Source organism: Passer montanus, unplaced genomic scaffold (assembly GCF_014805655.1).
Source record: "Passer montanus isolate IOZ18808 unplaced genomic scaffold, ASM1480565v1 scaffold101, whole genome shotgun sequence".
NCBI classification, from domain to species: Eukaryota; Metazoa; Chordata; class Aves; order Passeriformes; family Passeridae; genus Passer; species Passer montanus.
In genome coordinates, this window is record NW_024356616.1 from 536,093 (window position 1) to 545,151 (window position 9,059).

The window sequence follows — 9,059 nt, forward strand, 5'->3', positions numbered from 1 at the left end:
AGCTTTGGGGGTGGCTTTTTGGTTTTAATTAATTATTTATTAATGGAATCCTATAATTTATTATTCAATCCTCCCCGAGCAGTGGTGAAAGGCCCCCAGAACCCTTCCTGTGCCATCCCAGAGACTGAAGGAGGGACAAAGCCCCGGCACCATGAGCCCTCAGTGGGTGACAGTGAGCTCCTGGCCACGGCCCTCACCTGAGCAGTGCAACCATCATTAACCCAGGCAGGGCAGAGCTCGGAATCTCTGTGCCTGAGATGACCCCGAGGTGTTAGAGAGTCTCTTTTTCCCAGCCCAGGGACGTTCCAGGGGCACAGACATCCCCAGCCAGGGCCAGGCTGTGCCCAAAGCACTTGGGGACATCCCAGGACATTCCAGGGACATCCCAGGCCATCCCAGGGGCACAGACATCCCCAGCCAGAGCTGGCTGTGCCCACGCTCGGGGACATCCCAGGATATCCCAGGACATTCCAGGGCACAGACATTCCAGGATTGGGGACATCCCAGGACATTCCAGGGACATCCCAGGCCATCCCAGGGGCACAGACATGCCCAGCCAGGGCCCGGCCCTGTGCCCACATTCCAAAATATCCCAGGGACATCCCAGGACATTTCAGGGACATCCCAGTGGCACAGACATCCCTAGTCAGGCCCGGGCTGTGTCCACACTCAGGGACATCCCAGGACATCCCAGGGACATCCCTTGGCACAGACATGCCCAGCCAGGGCCGGGCTGTGCCCACATTCCAGGGGCATCCCAGGGACATCCCTTGGCACAGACATGCCCAGCCAGGGCCCGGCCCTGTGCCTACATTCCAGAGCATCCCAGGGACATCCCAGGACAATTCAGGGACGTTCCTTGGCACAGACATGTCCAGCCAGGCCCGGGCTGTGCCCAGTGCCCACCCCGAGCCCCGGGCTGTGCGGGGTGCCAGCGCTGCCCCCTCTCAGCTCATTAAATCTTCCCACAAGGTGATTTTATTGCCGGCTGCCAGAGCCGGGATTTACCGCCCCATTCCCCACCTGCCCTCTCGCTGCCGCCCGTTCCTTTGTATTTGTTAATGGCCTTTTCTCTTGTTATATAATCCTGTCAGCAGTGTAAAAATGTCTCTCAGGACTGCTCAGGGCTGTAAATCTCCCGGGCCCGGCGCTGACAGCGCTGAGTGTTGGTGGCAGGAGCCCTGGCCTGTCCTCCAGTAATTGTCACCACATGATAGGAAAGTGTAAGATTTAATAAGGTCATAAAGCAGAATGGCATCAGCCCGGCTGATGGGGATTTTTTTCATTAGCATTCAGAAGATCTGGGTTCCGTGGGACAATAAATTACAGCAGCTGAGCAGAAATGACCCATTTGATTATTCAAGACTTTCCAGGAACGTGGGGAGAGCGGCAGGGCCGGGGCAAAATTCCCGCAGCAAAAAGAATTCCTCTGTGCCCTCAAAGCTCTGCTCACCGAGCTGAGTTCAGCTCCAGGACCGTGTTCTGGAGGTGGGGAGGAGAGGCTTTGCAGCTAATTTAGCTTTGAGTGGAGTAAAATCAAACATTCCCATCAAACCCAGTGCACATTGGTGGCCAAGAGCTCTGTGCTGATTGCAAGTTCCAGTGCAGAGCCCTAAATCAACATCAGTGAAGTAAAATCTGGAAAAAAAGAGGAAATTAAAAGAAAAAAAAATACAGGTGGTGCCTTCCCCACCTATTTTCCCCTCAGAGCAGCCACAGCTCCCTTTGTTTGATCCCATTGTCCTCAAGCTCTGGGCGGGTTCTGAAGCCTCACCTGGAGCACAACCCGACCTTAAAGCCCTTCCCAAAGCCCAGATCCACGAATTCCCCTCGAGACCCAGCATGAGAAACACCCGAAGCGCTGCTGTCACTCCTGTGAGGGTCTGCGAGCTGCCGCGACGTCTTGGGCTAAAAAATCAGATTTTTAAAGGTGCTAATTAGCATCTGAGCTTTTCTGAGAAATGCCAGCCCGTTTGTGGGTGACAAACACCTCGCAGAGCAGGACCCTGGATTTCCCCAGCCCCACTGGGTGGATTGCAGATGAATTTTCCCCCTCATTACCTGGAATGTTCGGGTTTTAGCTCAGACACTTGCCCACGGCTAGCAATTATTTACTGCTCATTATCCCGGGCACCTGTCAGCTTCAGGGAGCTGGGACTGAGCAGGAAACGAGGAGCAGAGATCCGGGCTTGTGGAAACACCAACAACATTAAAATGCAAGGCAAGAAGAAGTACCTTAAGCTCCGACTCGATTTACAAACTCGCCGAGGAGTGACAAGCGCTCCTGAAAGGATTTGTCACCATCAGCCCCATTTAAGGGGCTGTGACAGCGCTGGCACCTCTGCATTCCACATTTCTGGGGACAGAACTTCACCGTTTGGCTTCGCAGTGAGAGGAAGGGCAGATTTATCTCCCCAAACAAGCCGTGGGTTTTTCCCAGGGTCGTGCTGCTGTTTGTAGCTTGGAACGCTTTCCCTTTGTACTCTGCGTGGTATTAAATCGCTTTTATTCCCTCCCAGCCCCAATCACCAATAACGGGCACGTTAATGACGGTAATTGTGGTGTGAGCAGCCTGACTTTGGCGCTCAGTGACCCAAGCCGTGTCCATTTATTGGCCTTGGGTGCACTCGGCTGAATTCACTGCTCTGCAAAATGCTGAGCTGGTCCCGGGCTCTCGGGCTGAGGTGATGCTGCTGCTCTTTGTCCTTGGCGGTACAAAGGAATACTCCAGTTCAATAATTAAGGAAATTTATTAAATAATCAAAGTATGGATTTGGAAAAAGCCACAAGCAATGCGACTCTGATCAGAGTCAGGGAAATGCAGGATTTGGCCTTGTTATGGATATGATGGTAATTTGTGCTGATAGAATATGACTGTTCGAATAATATAATATAATATAATATAATATAATATAATATAATATAATATAATATTATATAATATAATATAATATAATATAATGGCTTAAAATCACACCAGCAAGGGAGAGGGGGATTGCTGCACAGTTCAGTGTGATAGAGCCGGATCTGAGTTCACCCAGCTTCGATCCCAGGGTCAGTGCTGCCCTTGACTGTTAACTGAAGAGATGATATATCAGTCACAAATAAATTTTACCTTTTAATTTTTATTAAAATTAGCTAGATCAATGTTTTACCTATAACAAGGGGGATTGCTGCACAGTTCAGTGTGATAGAAACGGATCTGAGTTCACCCAGCTTCGATCCTGGGTTGGTGCTGCCCTTGACTGCTAGCTGTCAGGACTATATATCAATCACAAATAAATTTTATCTTTTTATTTTTTATTATTATTAATTAGCTAGATCAGTTTTTTACCTATAACAACCTCTATCGCACCAAAGTCCCCGTGGGTCTCCAGATGTCATTTCCAAGGGGTTTGTTTTATCCAGTCTTTTGGGATCTGGAATGGGCCCTTCTTTAGCATATTATCGTAGTTTCTTTCTTTTTTTTTTTTGCTTTCTTGCTGCTGCGTTTCTCGGAACTAGTGAATAATTGCCAAAATCCTGTCAGGTGAAAATCTTCTGGGACAAACTTCTGGCGTTGAATATTATCTTGGAATGGACCCTTCTTTAGCATATTATCGTTGTTTTTTTTTTTTTTTTTTTTTTCTTTCTTGCTGCTGTGTTTCTCAGAACTAGTGAATAATTGCCAAAATCCTGTCAGGTGAAAATCTTCTGGGACAAACTTCTGGCGTTGAATATTATCTTATTGATGATGCCTATCAAATGCCTCCTCCTGTCAGAGGAAAGAATCCCTTGGAATACACATCTCTGGAGACAGTCGTCCTCCTGGTGGTGGGATCTCCATCCTTATCACTTCCTGCTCGTTGCCAACGCTGCCTTTAGTACACAAAATGTGGTTTTTAATTTCCTCTAGCAGGGATTATTTTATAACATATATTACATCGGGGTGTGAGCAGAGGCTTTCTGGGGAGGGGAAATGTCCTGGCAAACAGAGCCCAGCTGATGTTCAGGTGCTGATGGAGGAGCAGAGGCCGGGCTGTGCATCACCCTCCTGGCAGCCCCTCAGAGCACCCTGGCGGCCTCTCCCTGCCCTTTTATCCTTCCCCTTTTGCTCTCTGCAGTGAATTTATCTCTGGGAAGAACTTCCCCCTCTCCCTGGCCGAGCTGCAGGGGCAGGGCAGGAGCAGCTGCTTGGAGTCACACCTGGAGGAGGCTCCTGCTCAGTGCCCCGCTGCTCCCGAGGCAGGGATGGGGGGTTTTGGTGCTCCCGAGATGGGGATGGATGTTTTTTGGTGCTCCCGAGGCAGGGATGGGGGGTTTTGGTGCTCCCGAGGCAGGGATGGGGGGTTTTGGTGCTCCCGAGGCAGGGATGGGGGGTTTTGGTGCTCCCGAGATGGGGATGGATGGTTTTGGTGTTCCTGAGGCAGGGATAGGGGTTTTTGGTACTCCCAAGGTGGGGATGGTGTTTTTTGGTGTTCCTGAGGCAGGGATGAATGTTTTTAGCACTCCTGAGATGGGGATGGATGTTTTTTGGCATTCCCGAGATAGGGATGGATGGTTTTGGTGCTCCTAAGACAGGGGTGGGTGGTTTTTGGTGCTCCTGAGCTGGGGATGTGTGTTATTAGCGCTCCCGTGATGGGGATGGATGTATTTTGGCACTCCTGAGATGGGGATAGATGTTTTTGGTGCTCCTAAGGCAGGGATGGATGATTTTTGATGCTCCCGAGGTGGGGATGGGGGTTTTTGGTGCTGCTGAGACAGGGATGAGTGGTTTTTGATGTTCTCAAGGCAGGGATGGATGGTTTTTGGTGCTCCTGAGGTGGGGATGGGTGTTTTTTGGTGCTCCTTTCCCCAAGCCCAGCCCAGTGAAGGCTCCCCACAAACACAATGCTGGGGAGGGAGGAAAAACCCTGCATTTCTGCTTTTCCCTGGTATTTAATCTGCTCTGTGACCACCCTGCCAGAACATTCCCTGGTGCTGTTAGGGATGAAAATGGAGATAATGAGGTCATTTCCCTGGTCAGAGATAACAAAAATCCCTGGAAGTGTTGGGTAGGATGGAGGGAGCTGTGAAATTCCTCCTGCAAGGTGTCAGAGCCAGCAGGAGCCTCCTTTGGCCTGTCAGGAGCTCAGGGAAGGTTTTTATTCCGTGGGTTTAATTCCCTGCTCTGCCCAGGTACCACCCCCCTCCCTTTTTTATTAATGTCAGAAGACGTTTCCAGCCCTGCAGGGCATAGGCAGCATTTCCCAGCTGGGCTCGTTATTAATTCAGCCCCAAAATTTCAATTCCAGCCAGCCCGAGGTGAGGCTCCTGCTCCAGCAGGGTCCCCCGTAACGACCTCTGCTGCCTCATTTCCTCTTTTTATCTGTAATAAATAGAATAAAATAATAAATAATAAAATAATCCCAGGCACCGGGATTTTTAGACGGGTGGAAAAAACAGGCTCTGCCTGTTCAGGATATTTCCTAAAGGACCCAACATCTGTTTAGGAAAATGAGCTGGGGTGTAAATCATCCTTGAAGGAGAGTCAGGGGGAAATGCACTTTATAAAGAGCAGCGTGCTTTTTTGGGTGTAAGGCTTTTGCTGTAGTCTGTGTAAACTCTGGAGCAGGGCTTTAATGAGCCCCGTGTGTGCAGAGAGCTCCGAGTGCCCTCCACAGCAGGGAGAACAAAACACAAACCACCAGGGAGGGACAGGGTGTGGGGAAGGGAACCACAGCACCCTTCCCAGTCAGAATTTTAATTGACTTTCTGCTGCTGTTAGGAAAATTAATCCACAAACACCAGAGGTTTATGTCCAAAAAGGAGACGGAGGAGTCCTTTTATTTATTTCAATAATTCTGAGGTGCTCCCCAGCCTGGAGGGGGTGGAGAAGCAGCAGAGCTTTAGCAAGCAGGGTATTCAACAAGGGATCTCTGCTGGTAGAGCTTAATCTGGACACAACTGCAGGGTTTGTAACTGGAGAGCTCCGTTTGGCTGGGGGAATAACCAGGAGATGATTTTGCTTGGAGAGGTTTCAAGGGGGAACATCCCAGTCAGGCTGAGCAGGACACCGGGGAGGGCTGGAGGGGAGCAAGGATTTCGGGGTGGCATCTCCTCCCTGCCCCACAATTCAGGTAAAAACGTTGCCCTCAGAGGCTCAGCTGGGTCCCTTCCATCCTTGTCCCCCGCCTGTCCTTGGGTTTGTCCTTGCAGGTGGAAGTGAGGAGCCTGAGAGAGGCTGAGCTCTGCAGAGCGCGCTGCTCAGACCGAGCCCGGCCCGAGGCGATGCCGCTCCGCACGCAGCAAATGCCAAGAAAATTAAAACTTTCCTCCTTTCTTCCTTAATTTTTTTTCTTTTTTTCCCCTCCCCATTGAAATGCAGCATCCACTCCAGCGGAGCTCTGTGCTGCTGGGTGACCTTTGGGTGACATTTGCTGTGCTGGGAGCAGCAGGAGGGACGAGCCCAGCCCCGGGCAGGGAGGGAAGGGCTGGGGTGCAGGGAGGAAGCTGAAATCTCAGCCAGGGCACAGCACACGGGTCACAACTCTGAGTTTTACTGATCATTTTTTACCAAACCAGCAGAGTTTCCCCCTAGGAGAGCTGCAGAGCCCCTGGGATCAGGGCACCTCCCTGCTGGCACCAAAGAAAAGCGACAATGGGCCAAAAAATTTACCTTCGAGCTCTGTATATTTAATATATTTAACATATTTTGCCTGTATTTATTCTGCTTCCAAACTCTCAATGCCAATAAGTGACTGCTTAAAAGAGGAAAGAGGTAAAAAGCACATGAGAGATAGAGCAAAGCCCAGCAGAGTCATCCAGGGAACAACAGAGAGAAGAATAATCCACCTTCCAAACTTTTATAAGTCATAAATGGGTTGGTGTTTGGGTAAATGCTGCAGGATTCTTGATTTTAAAAAAATACATAATTAGAAAATGAAACCTTTCTAGCAGTTAGCTCTCAGAGTTTGGGGGTTTAAAACACTTCTGTAAATAGAATTATCTGCTTCAGAGACATTAAACCCACCAGTGGAATCTCTTGCGTTCCCACATCGTGAACATCTGACCTCCAACACGGGGAAATAATGAAAAATTAACGGCTCCAGATGTGCCAACCCTGCGGTGGCAGATGTTCATTTTACACACCATTTAGAAATCCCCAGTGCACTGGAGTACACGAGGATAAAACGATGGAATAATGGGGAGGAAGGGAATAACGCCGGGGGCTGAAATCTGCACCTTCCGGGGGTGGAAATGCAGGAAAGGGCTGGAGATCACCCCAAGAACGGGTCCCTGTCCTGGCAGCAGCTTTAACTCAGGGGCTTCTCTCAGGCACTGCTGGGGCTGTCCCCAGCCCTTCATCCACCCATTCCTGAAGGTGCCAGCACAAAGAACAAGAAGCAGAGCTTGAATTCACAAAACTCAGTCCAGACCCAGCAGGTATTTGCAGGTGTTTGCCAGCCTGAATCCCTTCCTGTGCCACAAACAACCTGCACCTTCCGGGGGTGGAAATGCAGGAAAGGGCTGGAGACCACCCCAAGAACGGGTCCCTGTCCTGGCAGCAGCTTTAACTCAGGGGCTTCTCTCAGGCACTGCTGGGGCTGTCCCCAGCCCTTCATCCACCCATTCCTGAAGGTGCCAGCACAAAGAACAGACAGAGTTTGAATTCACAAAACTCGGTCCAGACCCAGCAGGTATTTGCAGGTGTTTGTTAGCCTGAATCCCTTCCTGTGCCACAAACAACCACCCATCTTTTCTTCTCCTTCTGCATCTGGAGGTTTTGTCCTCTTAGGGATTATTTTTGCCTGTCCCACCTGGCACTGAGCCCCTGGTGGAGCTGAGCTGTCCCTCCTCAGCTCTGCCCATCCTGCCCAAGGCTTTCACTGCATCACAACCCCACAAATGCCCCCAGATTTAACAGGGATCAGCTGCTCCACCCTGAGGCTCCACACTGAGTTCCTGCAGCCCAACAAGGCAGCCCTGAGCAGGAGAGCCTTGGAAAAGCTGCTGTGGGAGTGCTCAGGTGCATTCCCAACCTCTCCCCCACACCTGCATCTCCTCCTGGAGCTCTGAGGCTGCCAGGGACCATCTGCAGGTGAGATCCTGGACAATTTGTCACAGCAGCAGGGGCTCCTTTGTGCTTTGATAATCACTCTGATGAGCCAGCTCAGGAGCTGATGGCTTTTGAAGATCAGCACAGTGCTCAAAGCTCGGCCTTTCAGCGTTAATCCTGAATTTGTGCCTTTGATTTGCACACGGGTGGCAGAGCACAGCTGTACTCACCCCGCAGGCTCCATTAAAATCCTGCATGGAAATGTTCTCTGGGGCTCTCTGCCCTCCCCTCGGAGGGTGGGAGGTGCTGCAGGTCCATCCTGGGGACAGAGCACATCCAGTTCCTGGGGATCTGGGCCACCACCCTCCCTGCAGGAGGCACAGCAAGCCCTCAGACCACCTGAGCCTCACAGAGACCCCAGGGAGCTCAGGATGGAGTTCTCCCAGCCCAGAGCAAAACCAAGAGGAGCAAAGCTGGCATTGAAAGGGAAAGAACCAAACCTGGAAAGTGCCGAGACCTCCCTGTGCCATTGGCAGCTCCAAGGGCAGGCCCGGGGCACTGGGCTGGGCACGGGGGGCACTGCCCTGCCTGGCTGCTGATTTTCCTCTGTAAAACAGCACCCAAGGCAGGGCAGAGCCCGGGCACTGCTGCCTGCCCAGGTCACACATTCCACCTGTGGCATGGCTGGGCTGGGAGTGCCCTGTCCTGGTGCCCCAGCCAGGGGACAGCAGAGCTTGGGGACAGTGGCCTGGGCTGCCCTGGGAAGGCTCATCCTCCCACTCAGCATTCTGCAGGTGGACACGGACTGCAGGGACTTTATTTACCCACTTTATGGGCAATAACTCAGTTGTTTATCAATCCCCAGAGGGGAAAAAAAATACAGGGGAAAAAAACCAAAACAACTCAATTCTTCAGCTGAGATTAGAGGAGAACCAGGGAAGGGGCAAATCCTCGGAGCACAAACAGATTGCACTATTTATATATGAAAATGTTTTCTGCATCTATAAACTTCCCGTGCCCAGGCACTTTAATTAATTGCAGG